Source organism: Choloepus didactylus, chromosome 3 (genome assembly GCF_015220235.1).
Source record: "Choloepus didactylus isolate mChoDid1 chromosome 3, mChoDid1.pri, whole genome shotgun sequence".
Lineage (NCBI taxonomy): Eukaryota > Metazoa > Chordata > Mammalia > Pilosa > Megalonychidae > Choloepus > Choloepus didactylus.
The window spans coordinates 98,571,219-98,586,505 of NC_051309.1; the positions used below are offsets into that span (position 1 = coordinate 98,571,219).

At 34.4% G+C, this 15,287-nt stretch overlaps 1 protein-coding gene across 1 annotated transcript in view; it reads left to right on the forward strand.

The window, feature by feature from the left end:
- CCSER1 (coiled-coil serine rich protein 1) overlaps positions 1-15,287 on the forward strand; it is a 1,457,654-nt gene that overhangs the window by 1,162,244 nt on the left and 280,123 nt on the right. The gene's annotated exons all lie outside the window — the stretch shown is intronic.

A 15,287-nucleotide genomic window follows, 5' to 3' on the forward strand; every position in this document is an offset into this window, starting at 1 on the left:
GATAATAATCTCATCCACAGTACGCAGATTTTACAACTTGAAGTCTGAGATTTGTCAACTTCCCTCTGAAGGTTGAATTGCAAGTGAAATATTAAAAAAAAAGAGATGACATTTACTCATGGATAAAAACGGCTTAAATGAAGCCAGAACTTCAAAATTTAAATAAGTTATGCATTAGTTTTGTCTCTAGACAAGTAAAAATCCAAGTCAATCAAATAGTTGTTAATCTACCATGAATTAGTTATTTGCCTGGAGCTGTGTTAATATCATTAAGCCAACTTCATAATTTGGGACTAAATTTCTAAAACATTGAATCCGAAGCATATCTCTTATAGGTGAGGGAATTAGGTGATTTGCCAGCTATCAGAGCCAGGTTTGACTCCATATCTCATGATGTTTAGTCTAGTCCTTTTATAACAGTGGCACATTAGGGACCCATGGTTAAAAATATATAAAATGTCAAATTATTTGCATATTTTCAAAGTTAAGTGTAGTTTTAAGCTGAGAAAACATTACAGCTTAGAGAATGGACCTATTCTCTAAGATAATTTCAGCAAGGGCAATAATACACGTATTTTCTTATGTAAGTTTTAGTAAACTTCCCATTAAAAACATTCATTTCACTCAAGATAGAGAAATTCACAAAGTTGAATAAAAGATTGTAGAATCACTTTTTCACTAGCTAAAGTTGTTACATATTAGAGTTAGTATTTGAATTTTATAGAATAAGCATATTTATTAAAATCCTTCATAAAACATTAGATTAATGTAAAATAATTTTTACAAGTGTTGCTTATTTATCTGTGACATTTAATAATTCAATTAGTCAGAATATTTATTAAGTGTTTATAAAGTATTATACTGTATGCTTTGGGATACAGATGATCTGAACTTCAAGCCCCAGGGAATGGGATAATATATTTTTAATTTTATTTTCTACTTAACAAATGATTGCTCCTCAATACATACTTAGTGACTACATATATAAAACTGTAGGACACACTCCCTAATTTTTAAGAGTTTACTCTGGAGTTTATAGTTATAGTTATATAAGGAGATTAAACATATACTGATACTTAAATACTGAAGAAATTTACAAACAAATATTATATGTATTTAAATGCATAACAAATGTTACTTTTTATTTGAGAAGGATAGGTAATGGTTGATATAAAACTTCAAAGAGTTAGAGATATCTTCCAACTTGCCAGAAATTGGGGATGTATTCTGAGAGCAATGAGAACTAGTAGGTTGAAACCTAGAAAGTATTTAGAGGAGAGAGTAAGTACTCCAGATAACTGGTTTTGCATTTGCAATGTCGTTGACATGAGGAAGATCAGAGACATTAGGATCAGTTTTGGGTGAATTCTGGGCTAAGGATTTTTAATTAATTCTTCAATATTTTTATTTGGACCTAGACAGACTATTCAATCACATAAGATTAGACCTGAATCTTATTTTAAATTCAAGGCTTTTACACTCTTTGTAGGTTACAAGTCAATCATATTTTGCATTCAACTAATGATTTATTTTCATTATGACAGAATCAATCCTGTGTCCGTTCTTTCTTTCCTGATTATTTTTATGCTTGCCAATTACTGTGCATACACCAATAAATTTATATTGTGATATAAATTAGAATGTTTTCATTTGTTTAGGATATTTAGATATCTATTGTAATTAGTGAAAGGAATGTTGCCAATTTACTTCAAACCGGTCTCTGAAAACCAACAAATTTGAAAAGACATTACCCAAAACAAAATTTGCCTTAAATATCTTAATCTACAGATAAGGTGGATTTTTTTTCCCATTCTGCTACCCACTCCCCATCCCAGGAAGAGATGGCTTACAAAGAATCAACTTACAAGATTCCAAGTAAAGCACTATTATCAAGTCAGAAATTTGCTCAAAATATATTCCCTATGTTACACATTAAAGGTCTGAGTTATTTTTTACTTCTCTCTGTCTCTCAAATTTATTTAATCCTTCTAAAAATATATGGTATATTGTGTTTCTCGCTGATATCTGATTTCTTCCTTAGTTCACTTAACTCATTCCATATTATCAAATTGAAGCATTTGAAGGTAGGGGTTAAGGTAGAGCAAATCAAGTTGTTTAATAAAGATATTTGGAGGTTCAAAGGAGCCCTGTAAAGGGAAGCCAAGGCTTATTTGGAGGGTCAGAAAAAGGAATCACTAGTAACCCATATTAAAAAAACATGACAGAACTGAGAGAGAAATGGCGGGGCGGGGGGGGGGGTGTGCAGTTAAGAGAAATGTGAAAGGGTTTTAAATAGTTCACTATGAAGTGTGCAGTATAAAGTCTCTTTCCCTTTTCTTCCATAGCATGTTTAATAAATTCTACTTTGCTCATCAGCATTTGTACATCAGTGAATTTATTTGGGAGCACTAAAAGCATTCAAAAAGGACCAACTAATATTTGAGTTACTTTTCATACAATCAAAAAATATCTATCGAATGTATACTATGTGCCAGGCAGTTTCTTGGGATAGAGAAGCAATTAAAATGAATAACGTCCTTCTCTTGAGTGGTGCGGTAGACAGAATTCAAAGTTCAGTCCCAATGACCCATGCCCTTAAATAATCCCCACCTCTTGTGTGTGGGCAGGACACGTGGGGATGAGGTATTTGGCTCCCATGATTGGATTACCAGTCAGTTGACTTTGAAGTAAACCAAAGGAAGATGATTCTGGGTGGGCCTAACCCAATCAGATGAATCCTTAAAAGGGATTAGACCCTTCCCGAAAGAAGAGATTCAAAGCATAAGACAGTCTATGAGGGAGCCAAGAAACAAGGACCTGAAAGTGACCTCTAGCAGCTGAGAGTGGTTCTTGCCAACAGATAACACAAAGCAGAGAGCTCAGCCATACCTCTGCGAGGAAATGAACTTTGCCAAAAAACCTAAGGAGGCTTAGAAGCGTATCATTCCATAGGCATATATCCAGGTGAAGATATACCGAGCCAACACCTTGATTTCAGCCATGTGAAACCCTGAGCAGAGACCCAGATATGTCATAACCGACTCCTGACACATGGGAAGCTGTGATATAATAATTTCTTAAGCCGCTATATTTTTTACATAGCTAAAGAAATCTAATGCATGGAGTCTTATTGCCTTCTCTCAGGGTGTTTCTATTTCTCTGTGTTATTGTTAATTTAATTTAAAAACTTCAGGGAAAAGAATGATTAGTTAGCCAATAATCATCCAATACTTGGTATGCTTTAATGGGCCTCTAGCACCACATAGGCTGATTCCAGCATGAAGAGCTACTTTTATTTTTTTCTGTTTTTTCTCAGATATCACTTTTTTTCTTTTTTTTTTTTATTAAATTCAGTTTTATTGAAATACATTCACACACCATACAATCATCCATGGTATACAATCAACTGTCCACAGTATGATAACATAGTTATGCGTTCATCACCACAATCTATCTCTGAACATTTTCCTTACATCAGAAAGAACAGAACAAGAATAAAAAATAAAAGTGAAAAAAGAATACCCAAGTCATCCCCCCATCCCACCCTATTTGTCCTTTAGTTTTTATCCCCATTTTTCTCCTCATCCATACACTAGATAAAGGGGGTGTGATCCACAAGGTCATGAAGAGCTACTTTTTGATTAGAGACCTATGCCTGGGATATTGGCATCAAATATATACATGGTGACCTAGGGGTAAAGACCCCTAAAAAAGGGACAAAGGAGTTTGACAGGCACTACCAAATAGTTCTCCTCCCTCATTCTCTTCCTACTTTCTCTAATTTCCCTGGACATTTTATGGAATGAACCCTTCTGCAATTCCATGAAAAACCTATATTTCCTCAGAATATGATTTCAATTTAATGAATTCTCTGGCCCTTATAACTGTATAGATCCAATACTCCAGGAATCATCATCACCCATATGCATGGATAGTCTCTAAAATCTAATATATTCAATATATATCTTCATAGTTTCATAAAGTCCCTGGTAGAAAGACTACATTTTGAAAACGGTTAAAGAGAAAGCTACTTGAAATATGAGAATCTAAATGACATTTGCATCTCAAAATCTGGTGCCCCAATTAAGCAGACTAGACAATTAATAGTAGCAGCTTTTATTAAGTACTTACTAGATACTACTGTAAGTATTTTTCATGTATTAAATTATCTAATATTCACAACCATTATAATTAACCTCACCTGATGGGTGGAGTAAATGAGGCATAGAGAAGTTAAGTAGTTTGTCCAAGGTCACACAGCTAGTAAGTGGCAAAATCCGGGTTTGAAAATCCAGGCAGTTAGGTTTTAGAGTGTGTGAGTTTAACCATTTACAAACTGTCTTTACTGACACACCCTTTAGAGAATATTACCTGAACAAGTCCTAGACATATTTGGATGTGTCATATTGTGAAGTCACAAGATTTCTAAGTTCTTTGGTAAAGTGCAGAACTTTCCTGTGAGGAATTTTCTTGATACTTAAGGAACAGTGAGTCTCACAATGATTAATAATTCTGAGAAGTTGTGCCTATGCTAAAAATGACAGCTCTAAGCCAAGTTTCAGAGATACAGGTGAAAGATCAGATGAATGTTATAAAACTACAAGGCCTTGAATTCTGAATGACCATCACTGAAAATCCATGTCAAGAAAAAATTATTAAAAATTCAGAAAGAATGGCATTTCACAAGATTTTTAATATTGAGGATTTTTGTCATAAGTAAAATCTAATATTAATAAATAGGCAATTTCATTGTAGATTCTATTTTAGAATTTAATAATCTTTCAATATGAGATATTATTAGCTTTCTCCTGTGCTTTTCTGTACTACAGCATTTCACTAACTATAAAATAATAACTGTGAGAAAAAAAATCAATTTGTAAAAAGAGTCAGGACACACACAGAAAAAAAGTTTATTACTATTATCTTCATAACATATCAATTTGGTTATTAAAGCAGTGTTAGAAAATATTTAGCACATATTCATTTTTTCTTTCTTGGTTAATAGTTAATAAAAGTCTTTGAGAATGATACGGCATTTAAATCGCTACTCATAAAATACCTTTTATGTTTTATGGTGTGTGCCAGTTTGAATGTATTATGTCCCCCAGAAAAAGCCATGTACTTTGATGCAATCTTGTGGGGCAGACGTTTTAGTGCTGATTAGATTGGAATCCTTTGAGTATTTCCATCCCAGCTGTAGGTGATGACTCTGATTGGATGGTTTCCATGGAGATGTGGCCCCGTCCATTCAGCATGGGCCTTGATGGGTTTACTGGAGCACTATATAAGCTCAGACAGAAGGAGCGAACTTGCTACAGCCAAGAGGGACACTTTGAAGAATGCCCAGAAGCTGAGAGAGTAGCTGCAGATGACAGACATTTTGAAGATGGCCGTTGAAAGCAGACTCCTGCTCTGGAGAAACTAAGAGAGGACAAATGCCCCAAGAACAACTAAGAGTGACAGTTTTGAGGAACTGCAGCCTAGAGAGGAATGTCCTGGGAGAAAGCCATTTTGAAACCAGAACTCCAGAGCAGATGCCAGCCATGTGCCTTCCCAGCTACCAGAGGTTTTCCAGACACCATTGGCCATCCTCCAGTGAAGGTACCTGATCATTGATACATTACCTTGGACACTTGACGGCCTTAAGACTTTAACTTGGTAACCAAATAAACCCCCTTTTATAAAAGCCAATCCATTTCTGGTGTTTTGCATTCCGGCAGCATTAGCAAACTAGAATATAAATGTAATTGCTATCATAATTATACAAGTTCTCTTATCTGCTCTAATTTAATCTCCATAATCTATCCCCATGTTTTTCTTTATAAATATTATTTGAGCATTAATTTCTCTTTTTTCTTTTAAAAGTAGGATGGGAATTAATTCAAGTGTTATACAAATATTTATTGAAGCTCCAACCTGTGTTATATATTGTGGTAGACAGTGGCTATATTGAAACACAAAATGCAAAATTCATTGCATCATGGAGTTTCAGCCTACAAAAACTCAGAGTTTTATGTGTGCATGTATATGTGTTTATATTTTATATACATATATGCCTGCCTGTATATACATTTTGTATACATTACATACATATATATCCATGTGTTGATGTAATTATACATCTTGCTAGGTGATATAAAGAACAACATTCATGAAAAATATTAATAAAGGATAACTTTAAACTCAATGGTGGAGATTTAGGGTAGATCTTCAAGAAGAGGTAAAGTTTAAGATGGAATCAGGCATGGGAAATGTGCTTGAGTCACAAAAGACAGAATGTGTCAATATTCTGATGTGGGAAACCCTTGGTACTTAAAAAGGTAGGCAATGGGATTAAAGAGTAGTAGCTAGCAAGGCAGGGATACCACAAGACTGATTTGGTAAGGTAGTCAATTCCCATTCATAGAAAACTCAGTGTACCAGTTATGGAATTTGGAGTTTTAAAGATTTTCTAGAATTTCTGTATTTCAGTAGAACAAGGGCTAAAATAATTTCAAGTTGGCCTTTTGCTATCCAGTGTTTACCTTCATCTGCATTTACTTTTAGAACTCATCATTATAGTTTCATACACAGATCTCACACCTTTCACAAGACTTAATTGAAAATGGATCATAGAACTAAATGCAAAATGAAAATCTTTAAAACTTCTAGAAGGAAACACAAAAAAAAATATGTAATCTTGAGTTTAGTGATGAGTGTTTTGACAACATCAAATGCATGATTTATGAAAGAAAAAAATTGATGTTAGACTTTACTAAGCTTTGAAACTTGCTCTGCATGAGACATTGCTACCACAATAAAAAGACAAGCCACAGGCTGGCAACAATATTTGCAAAACACAAATATGATGAAGTACATGATACAAAAATATACAAAGAACTCTTAAAACTCAATAATAAGAAAACAAACAACTCAGTTGAAAAATGAGCAAAAGATCTGAAGCTGCATCACCGAAGAAGATATACAGATGGTAAGGAAGCATATGAAAAGACACTCAACATCATTTGACATTAGGGAAATGCAAATTAAAACAACAATGAAATACTATTATACACTTATTAGAATGGCTAAAATCCAAAACTTGATAATACCAATTTCTGGCGAAGTTGTAGAGGTTAACAATTCTAAAACTATTATACATGTATACTAAAATTGAACAATTAAGTAAATGTATGAAGGACAGTGGAAGCCAGATGTCTCAGTCTTGTAATGGGAGTTTACAGATAAGCCAGAAAGGATGCAAGATGCTGCATGTACTAATGGATTTGAGTTGTAAGCATTGGTATGAATTCATGTTCAGCTTAATGGGTTACTATACATGCACAATTTTCTCTGCTCTGTTAGCTGAGAGACAGACTAGGAGAAACAGCCCACCCACCCCCACCCCAAATAAGGTCACCTAGGGTCCAGTACTTGGTTTTTGATATTATTATATTTAAAAAGAACCAGGGCTCCTTGGAGAAGTGGCTAATTCTAGAACTGAGGCAGGAAATATCCAAGATGAGCCTGAAGTGCTCAAAAAAAAAGTAAAAGACCAACCAAGCAAGCAAACAGAAAAAAAAAAACAGAAAAAAAAGAAAAAAAAAAACAGTCACATGATGATGAGGCTATGTCAAAGGGACATAGGAGCCAACTGAAGGACCTCCCACTGGCCAAAGCTAGAACAATTCAACCAAAATAATAACATAATATTGGATTTTAACCAGAAGTATAAAACAGATATCCATAAGTTTATAATTGCATAAATATATAATTGAATAAACAAGTAAATGGGAAAAAATAGACAAACCATCATTGCAGAAGATTGCCAAACAATTTGTGTAGCTATTCCTCTCTCAAGGATGTGGGGCATAATCCCCAATCCTCCCTTCTAATGAGTACAGTATATAGATGGGGACAGGGTAACTTTACACTGGAGAAACTGGTGAAGCACTGCTTTGGCCAGGTGATCAAGATCAACCTAACAGTGATAAGTTGTATCAGTAGTATGTACCCTTGGATATAATGTGATAAGAATAGCACTTTACCTCTGTGGTTTTCCTCCCCCAAAACCATAACTCCAGTCCAATCATGATGAAAACGTCATAAAAATCCAAATTGAGGAATGTTCTACAAAATACCTGACAGTCCTGAAGTTGTACTCCTAGGACTGTCAAGGTCATCAAAACAAGGAGGAAGACAGTCATGGCCAAGAGGAGCCTAAGGAGACTTGAGGATAAATGTATCCTGGATGTGATCCTGGAACACATTAAGGATATAAGGTAAAAACTAAGGAAATTGGTATTAAGTATAGACTTTATTTAATGATAGTGCATCAATATTGGTTTATTAATTGTGACAAATGTACTATATTAATGTCAGATTTTAATACAAGTGGAAACTGACTGTGGGGTGTATGGGAATTCTATCGTCTACAAATCTAATATTATTCTAAAATAAAAGTTTATTTTAAAAAATCAATGTTTAATGAACATGAAAAGATTTCTGCTTCCATTCCCTGGCATGCTGAGTTGGGCTGCATTTTATATTAGAACTATTTATGACCACAAGTTTCTCCTTTGTCCATGCGCCTGACTACTCTGTAGAATTTTAAAAGCTGGATTGAATTTAATCACATTAGAAATCACATAAATCAAGTAGACACTATTTTTCATTTTTTCTGTAAATCTAGACTTTCCTAAAATAACACATTTATTCAAAATTCAATTTTGTAGTTTTATCATTTTTTCCCAACATAGAAAGTTTGAGTTGGTTGGCATTTTGAGCCATTTTCAGATTGTTAGGTGTCACATGTTTCAGAAGACTATGACAGTGCTATTATTGTATCCAAGGCAAAGAAAATGTTCTTCTTTTTTCAATAAGCTAAGTTTTTCTTACCAGGGTGTGTTGTGGAAGATGTGGCTACCAAATTACAAATGTTTCCACTTTAATCTTAGGAAGTCTCAAAGTACAAAAGCTGACAGAACCTCAGAGTACTAAAATTCACTTTCCTGACCATTTCTGAAAAGTTTGCTTTTTTAGGCAGCCTGTCTTTCAATATTGTCTGTCTTTTTGTCTCCAAAGACATAAGGGCTATACCCCAGCTCACGCTGTACTAATACAGAGGAGGTAAATCAACATATTCTGTACTTTATGTTCCAGGTACTAATACAGAGGAGGTAAATCAACATATTCTGTACTTTATGTTCCAAGTCTTTATTTAAGTTGTTACTTCAGTCTGGGAGTCTCTTCTCTCCTTTCTTCACAAATCAATTCATCTCTGCCATGAAGTCATTTCCTGAGTCCCAAGGTTGAGCTATAACATTTTCTGCTGTTTTAATATTTACCATATCATCATGCCATTCATTAAGTAAATATTCATTAAGTTTTTACTGGATATTAAATACTCTGTATGCTGGGCATCTGTCTGGGCCCAAACATTTCACATATGTCTGAGAACAAATCCAGAATTCAGATTCTTCTCATCATCCATTCAAATAGCTTGAGACAAAAATGGAACTTTCTCCTTCCTTTTATTAAATAGGTTGGATTTTGTTCCCTAAAGGTAGTTACAACAGATTACACTCTGATTGTATGGGGCTTTGTATTATAAGAGAGACAGAAAGAGAAAATGTTTATTGCTATATACCAGCAGAGTTTATACATAGTTATGAAACAAAATCTGATTTAAAATATGATTTTATCAACATTTCCTGTTTGAGTTTACAGATATTATCATTTTGTATGTAAAGTACAGAAATGATTAGGCAAATGAAAATTTTGCATTCATTTAAATTGTCCAAAATTCAGAAGTGCGTTTTAGGCATGTATGCAAATTTAAAAACAATTCCTGGTACCGTGTAGTGTGGCTTTGTAAATGATTACTTCCAATTCATGACAGTCTAGGTATTGCTCACATCCTAGATATTTAAATGGTATCTTTTATTCTTGTAGTTCAATCCTGAATGTATCTTCCAAAGTGATAAAAATGGGCTCGAAGAAATAAAAAAGCAATGCAAACCCATAGTGGGAGAGTGGTATTGGAAACTCTAACTGTTGCTTTTCCTCCCAACTCACTAGTAATTCTAGACCATTAGAATTAAAAGGAAAAAGAAGTATCACATGAAGTAGCAGTAGAATATTCCAAAATTTCAGTTATAATTGTGCAAAACTCCAAATTAAAATATGTAGTATCTCAGCAATAACAACTATGGTGGCATTTATACAAAATGAATTGCTTTGTAGCATAATGCTGAACACTTTACATAAATTAGCTCCTTATACCTTCTCAACAAACTTACTAAGTAGGCAGACCCAATATCCTCATTGTAAAGATGAGAACACTGAAGCCGAAAGAATTTGCCAAACACTACTAAAATAATGGAGACTGAATTCAACCCTGGGAAGTCTGACCCAGAGTCCATGGTCTCGTCACCATGCTGAGCCTCTTTATGGGTTAAAGATAATTATATAAAGCATTATGTAATTTTAAAATAAATATGGCCCAATGTTTGGTATTTCATTAGGTAATCTATATAGTATGTCCCCGTGTGTATAGATTTGTGAGTTCTCACATAAATTTTTAATAATAATTGAAGTTAGAGATTATGTTTTATTATTTAATTCAAGCATGTTTATACATAAAGTTTCTAAATCACATTTGTTCATTTAATATGATTAAATTATGGAATATTATGTATGTATGTATATGTACACACATATGCACATGTATATATCAAACATAATGGTCATAGATTTTCTTTAAGTTTTTTAGACTTCTAATTTCAAAATATTTTCAAATTTACAAGACAATTACAAAAATAATACAAATCTCATACAGCATGCTCCAACACCTCTAGATACCCAGATTCACCAATTTTAACATTTTGCCACATTTGCCATGTCGTTCTATCTGGCTGGCTATCTATCGATCCATCAATTGATCTAATCTATCTGCCTTTGTATCAGTCCATTTTCTGAATGCTTGAGTGTAGGTTGTATATGTCATGCTCCTTGAACACTTGGTACAGCATGTACATTTCCTAAGAACAAGGATAGCCAGTTATGTACCGCTTTAAGTGCAATTATTAAGTTCAAGAAATTTACATTTATATAAAGTTTATCATCCACCTTCCAATTTTTTCCTATGTCCCAATAATTTCCCTTTGAACCATGTCTCCTCACTTGTTGGATCCCATCCAGGAACATTATTGCATTTAATTGTCATCATATCTTTAGTTGCTCTTTTTTTTTTTTTTTTTTTTTTTTCAATTGTGGGAACATAAATGCAACATAAAGTTTCCCAACCCAACTACTCCCAAGCATACCATTCAAAGGGATTAATCAACACAGTATTGTGGTACCCTCACCACCTTCCTTTACTAAAACTTTCCTGTCTCCCCAAACAGAAACCCTACATCTATTTCGCATTAACTACCCATTCTCCCTGCCCCTCACACCAGGCAGCCTGTACTCTAATTTCTATTTTTATGAGCTTGTATATTCCCTGATATTTTCTCTGTAGTTACCATGGGGCTTAAATTTAACATCCAAAATCTATATTCAGCTTTGATACTAATGTAACTTCAAGAGTATACCCACCTGTGCATATCTGTACCACTACCTTTATGTAGTTCTTGTCATGAATTACATTTATATGTTATGAATCCCAAACCACTCTTTTATCATTATTTTTATGCATTTGACTTTTAGGTCCTGTAAGAAGTAAAAAGTGGAGTTGCAAACCAAAATTAAAATAGGACTGGCATTTATATTTACCCATGCCCTTACCCTCACTGGAAACCTTTATTTCTTCATGTTACTTCGATCTATGATCTACTGTCCTTTCCTTTCAACTTACAGAAGTTCTCTTTAGCATATATTGTAGGGCCAGTCAAGTGGTGACAAACTCCTTCAGGTTTTGCTTGTCTGGAAATGTCTTAATCTCTCCTGCATTTTTTAAAAGAGAGTTTTGCCAGACATAGAATTCTTGGTTGACAGTTTTTGCTTTCAGCAATTTAAATATGCCATCCCATTGCCTTTCTGCCTCCATGGTTTCTGTTGTGACATCAGCACTTAATTTTCTGAGGTTCCCTTGCTTCTCTCTTCCAGCTCTCAGAATTCTTTATCTTTGGCCTTTGATTATATGACACAGCATGGGTTTATTTGGTTTTATCCTGTTTTGAGTTTGTTGATTATCTTGAATGTGTATATATTCACGTCTTTCATTAAACTTGGGAAATTTTCAGCCATTATTTCTTTGAATATTCTTTCTGCCCCTTTCTCTCTTTCTTCTCTTTCTGGGTTTCCCACAATTTGTATATTGGTATGCTGGATGGTGTTCTACAGGTTGTTCAGTCTCTGTTCACTTTTCTTCACTCTTTGCTCTTTTTGTTCTAAGATGAGTGATTTCAATTTTCTTATCTTCAAGTTCTACGATTCTTTCTTCTTCCAGCTCCAATCTGCTATTGAACACCCCCTTTCACCACTACCACCACCCATGGGAATTTTTAATTTTTGTCATTGTGGTCTTCAGCTCTGTTTGGTTCCTTACCATAATTTACATGTCTCTATTGATATTCTCTTTGTGGTCATCTGTTTTTTTCCTGTTTCCTTTAGTTCTTTGTCCATGTTTTCCTTTTACTCTTTGAGCATATTTGGGAGCATTTCTAAACAGCATTTACCTGGTATATTCCAGGTCTGGTCCTCCTCATTGATAGTTTCTATTACTTACTTGTCTCCTTTGCCTGGGCCATCATTTTCTATTTCTCTCTATGATCTGTGACTTTTTGTTCAAACTGGATGGAATTTAGACTCTGAGGTATCTGTTCCTTAAGGTTGTAACCAGCTAGTGTTATAAAAGAACTCTCCTTGATTGCAGGTGCTAAATAAATTAATTAAAGTAGAAAGTAAAAAGAAAACACCTTTCCCAGTCTTTGCAGACTGACCTGTGCAGAGTGCTCTCCTTCAGTACAGACCTATACAATCAGTTTAGAAAATAGCTCCAGGGACCTCCTGAGTAGGGGCCTCCCTGATGTCGAAACCTCTTGTTTTGGACGTGTGGCCCCAGGAATTCCTCTGTTTACATAGTTTCTAGTCTTCCATCTTTCCTAGGAAACAGTTTCCTCACATCCCTGGACACTGTGCTGTATATCCTAGAGCCAGTAATCCCTTATTCCAGACAGCATGACATGACTGTTCTCCCACAGTCTTCAGTCTGCAAGTTCTGTGAGCTTCCTTTTACATGCAGGAGATTTTCTGGGTCAGTGAGTCCCCCAAGCCACCACCAGAGAGACTGGGTCAGAAATACATGCTCCCAGTGTGTACATAAAGGTATTCTGCTTCCTCCATAATTGGTGCCAGTGATCTCCCCTGAAAGCATGGGCTGGCTCCTTGCCAAGCTGACGAGTGATGGGGAGCATTTAACAAAGAGATTCTACCACTTTTAAGTAGCCTTTTTCTTGATTTGGCACTGGCCTTGTTACTGCAGTCATTCAGGTCTTTTCTGGAGCTTTGAGAAAGATGTTTCTGCCAGTTCTTGCTGGTTGTTCTCTTGTGGAGCGTGGAGCCCTGAAGCTTTTCACTCCACTACCTTGAATGGCCCTTTCAGTCATAGGTTTCCGACTGTAATTTGTGGGTAATATGGATAATTTGGGGGTAATATGTAATAATATATAATATTAGTGGGTATTGTAACTCAGCAGTGGCCATCAAATGACTTGTTTTCCTATTAATGGTAACATAGTTTTACATAAGTCATCAAAACCCAAAACTTCAACTTTATCTTGACCCTTTTCCTTGACACGAAATCAAGCCAGTCGCAGGATCTTATCAATTCTATCTCCTGGATTTCACATATTACTTTTTCTACCACCATTCTCAAACTTTAGGCTCAGGCAGCTCATTTCAACATTCCTTCCCAGCCTTACCTTTCTTCCATCCTATATGCATACTTTGTACTTCAGTGAAATTGGCCTATTTACCATTCCCTAAATATTCCCACTGTTTCTCAACACCTTGCCTTTGTTCATACAAAACTCTATCCCAGTAATTGACTTTTCTCACTACTCCTTATGGAAATCCTCTTCATCCTTCAAGATTTTTCTCAAATTAAATTTTATAAAACCTCAAAATGGAAATTTGTTTCTTAAGAAGAGCTCTAATTAGCTCTTCTTAATCTGCTGCTTATCCTTCTTCCAGGTTAACTCTCTGCACAGGATACCTGCAAGGATCATCTCCTAATTTTATGTAGTTCTTTTCTCTTTCCCTACTATCCTGATAAGATGACACTTATCACTTCCTTATACATTGTATATTTGATAATTTTTATTGTCTGTTTCTGCTCATTAGATTACATGGTAAGGTCTATGAGCACAAAGACTTTGTTCTTTTCTTTGGTGAATCCCCAGTCCCCCAAACTGGGCCCTGCATAGAGTACCACAGTAAATGTGTTTGTTGAATGAATAAATGTCCAGTAAAAAATAATCTCTTATATACCTTTTTATAGCACTAAGCACGTTATAATTATATTATTATATTTGTACTTTTATACAAGGTTTTAAGAGATTTTTCATTTTAATGAATTCATTACAAGTAAATGTTAGCAAAGATTATTTTAAAATGATGAAGTATTGGAGATATGCTGATTTATCCTTTTAGAAATTCCTTTTGTCTGTTACTGTTAGCAATAATGATGACAAGTTAACAAATAGTTATCCTTGTATAATGGCAGTGATTAATAAATAGATATATGATCTTATTCTGATGAAATAATTTATTTTAAAAAGTCTTTAAAAAATACCATGGTTTATTTTCTTGAGTTTTCTGCATGGCCTTTAAAATATTATATATAATTGATCCAAAAATATTTTTAAAAGAATTTCTATTTTCTTACAATTTCAATATTTGATTTGAAGTAGCATATTATGCCATCTGTGGATCCCAGATAAACAATGAAGTAATGCAAAGACAATATTTTAATTTCTATTTACCTTGTTAGAAGACTGTATGTAGATTTATGGAAAAATTTTAAAACATCTCAATGAAGAAAGATAAAATAGGCAGCAATATTAATGTTGATATTAATGAGCACTTTAGAATATTAATGTTCTAGAGTATTAATAAATACTCTAGAAATACTAAGCACATAGAGGTCAGGGACAGTTTCTGAAACCAAATTGCTTGGGTGTGATGACTGCCTTTACCATTTAGTTTTCTGACTCTATTCCTTTATCTGAAAATGGGGCCATAATAATAATTCTAACTCATAGGCCTACTATGGGATATGTTAGTTTATGTAAAGCACTCCA